General features: G+C 40.8%; 1 long non-coding RNA gene across 1 annotated transcript in view; it reads right to left on the bottom strand.

The window, feature by feature from the left end:
• Nucleotides 1-450: 450 nt before the first annotated feature.
• The window catches only part of LOC116671777 (uncharacterized), a 13,488-nt gene continuing 10,894 nt past the window's right edge, over nt 451-3,044 (bottom strand). Inside the window, exon 3 of the long non-coding RNA XR_004327360.1 lies at nt 451-461. This is a non-coding gene — a long non-coding RNA (uncharacterized LOC116671777). The remainder of the gene's footprint in view (nt 462-3,044) is intronic.

Below are 3,044 nucleotides of genomic sequence, written 5' to 3'. Positions count from 1 at the left end.
ATAAGCTGGAGAAAGTGGGAGACATTGAGAGGAGGTTTTCCGGGATCACTGGGCTTCGGTAACATTACAATTTTTTCTGTGGTGGTGTGTGTGTGTGTGGGGTGTGTGTGTGTGTGTGTGGTGTGTGTGGTGTGCGCGCGCGTACGCTTGTGTTTGTTTCTCTCAAATGCCTTCCAGATCTCCTTGCCTGTGCGTGGAGGGGGAGAGTGGTGTTTTGGAGAAAATATTGAATAGAGAAAAAGAGGCAGGAGGGAGAAATGAAGGAGAGGAGGAGAAATATTGACTCCTTCTGGGAAGTAGCGAGACGGCAAACGCCTTTCCAATAACCATAAAACCATCATGGCTGAAAATAGACGGCCGATGAAAAACGAATGTGTCATCTCACATAGGCTTCTCTTTCACAGAAGGAGGGAATAGAGGTGACCCCCCCCCCCCCCCCCCTCCTTCCCTTCTCTCTCGTTCTCTCTCTTCATCGAGGCCATCATTTCTTCACCATGACGAGAGATGTTAACCGGAACAAAAACAGGTGTATGGGAAGCCTTCCCTCAAATGAGTTCTCATACGCAACACACACACACACACACACACACTTCCTGTGCAGTGTAAAAGTGTTGACATCAGTGCCTGTGAAACTAGAGGAACATCTGTTTCACATTCCACCTTATTCCCCCCCCCCCCCATACGGATGGGCATGTGGACATGCTTACTAACACACACACGTGCATTTCTCTTAAGATGCAGGGGATCTAAATTCTTTCTTTTTTTTTTTTAAAACAGAATCAGGGCACTTCTCTGCCACTGTGACCAAAAATATATGGACATCTGAACATTGAGCATAAGCAAGCGATCATCTCTTTGGCTGTGGTGCAGGGATTTGTTCTCATGTCAAGTCGAGACATTTTATTATATAGCCCAATTTCACAATTCACAAATCTTCCTTTAAGGTATATCGTACCCATTTGAGGTAGGATTTAAAATTAGACTTAACTGTCGTAATCAAGCTATGTTTCAATATTTTTTCAGGCTGTCAAAGCCATATTTTAACTCTTTTTCCGGCTATTCAAAAAGGAATCCTCCTGTTAAGCCCGGTTCATTCCAACTCAGAGTGAAATAACTGTATCCAGTGTTCACTCGGGTAACATCGGCCATTCTGATGTAGGATTTTAAATTAAAGGCTTTAGGGCTTTTCAAACTGTACAGCACACGACACCCTCTGTTCTTAGACCCTCGATTCGCATAAGGAAACTCCAAAAAAAAAACCTTCTAGCTGGATGGACGACATGCAGTAGATGCCGTGTATACAGAATAGACCAACATAGTAAAATTACAGTATAGACAATCATGATGACAAAATTAGAGATTGTAATGTTCCCAGTCAGCGTCAAGAGCATTATTGAGCTGAGCAGGATGTCGCACACAAAGCTCAGTTATCCCAAAGGTGTTTGATGGGTTTTAGTTTAGAGACTTAGACTAGACTTAGACTTCTCTTATTGATCCTTTGGGATGACTCCCGCAGGAAATTGAAAGTTCCAGCAGCAGTTTTTTTAGCAAGAACAAATAAATAAAAAATAGATAAAAGACAGTATAAAGACAACAAAATCAACAAAATACCAATAAAAATAATACAACAATAGAAAATTGTCAAATAAACAAAGAAAAGACCATACATATTATTAAAATGTCAGTGTTTAGTCCAGTGTTAAAAATTATTATAAAGTGACCAGGTGTGAATTTAAGTCCAGGTGGGCATGTATGTATGTGTGTATGTATGTTGTGTGTGATGTATGTTGTATGTATGTATGTAGTATGTATGTATTGTCCTCTGCCCTATTTCTCCTCCCCTATGAGGAGTTGATAGACTAATGGCATGAGGGACAAAGGAGTCCTTGAGTCTGTTGGTCCGGCACTTGGGGGAGAGCTCTGTGCAGAACAGTCAAGATCTCGGCAACCATTTCTTTGTGTACCTCACTTTGTACGATACGGCCATTATTGTGCTGAAACAGGAAAGTGCCTTACCCCAACTCTTGCAACAAAGATGGAGTACACTCTAAAGTTTGTTTGCTGTGGCATTGAGAGTTCCCTTCATTGGACGCCTAAAACCCAAACCATGAACCTAGACCAAAGCATGCGTCCACATGCTTTTAACCACATAGTTAATCGTGGTTGTGTTTACAGTAGTTTTTAGATATTCTTTGTTTTTACCCTGAATCTATGGAAGCAGATTGGTTTGTAGTGTCCTCCGCGGATTGAAAAAGTTCCAACTGAACTTGCGGTGAACAGTTTTCATTGGAACCACTTCTACCAATGAGTGGAAGTACCAATGAAGCAAATGGCTTAAACAAGTTGAAATTTGCTTCTGGAAAGACAAAGGATTTTAAATGCTCTGAGTGCTCAAACTAAATTTACTTTCAGAACCTCTGCACATTAATTATTTACCAATTTTTTTTGAATTTGGGTGAAGTGTAAGCATTGTGGTTAGATAGTTATTGTATGACAGTATGAGGCAGGGTTCACCAGACCATCAAGATTACCACTGTAGTAATCAACGACGACCACTATCGCCTTGTGACTTATTCATTTATCTTCATTCATCACCGCTGACTTCTCCTCACTCAGTCATTCATTATCATTTTGTTCATTCAGCTGTAATTATAGACCATCAACCGCCTGTACAATTTCACTTCCGGAACCGTCGCACTCTTTTTTTTAATCCTTTCTCCTCCATTCATTTACCAGACCTTCGGTTCACCCCTCGCAGCGTTCCTGTCACCCTCCTGACCCCCTTTCACTCCTCCTCCACTCCTCATCCTCCTGTCCTACCATTACCTATCTCTCTCTCCTTCCCTCCTTCCCACTTTCTATTTTGCTCTCTCTCTCTCTCACTACATCGCTTTATTTTAAGTGTTTTTATTCATCAGTATGATAGTCTGCATTTATCTTATAGACCTGTTAAAAAAAACATATTTTATTCATTTGTATGATTGCCGCAATCATATAGCCTAAATGAATTTTAAAAAAAAATATTCGCGATTTTGCATTTTTGA

This window comes from Etheostoma spectabile, chromosome 21 (assembly GCF_008692095.1).
Source record: "Etheostoma spectabile isolate EspeVRDwgs_2016 chromosome 21, UIUC_Espe_1.0, whole genome shotgun sequence".
NCBI lineage: Eukaryota > Metazoa > Chordata > Actinopteri > Perciformes > Percidae > Etheostoma > Etheostoma spectabile.
Note: the sequence above shows the minus strand (reverse complement) of the source record. Positions and strands in the feature narration are given on the sequence as shown.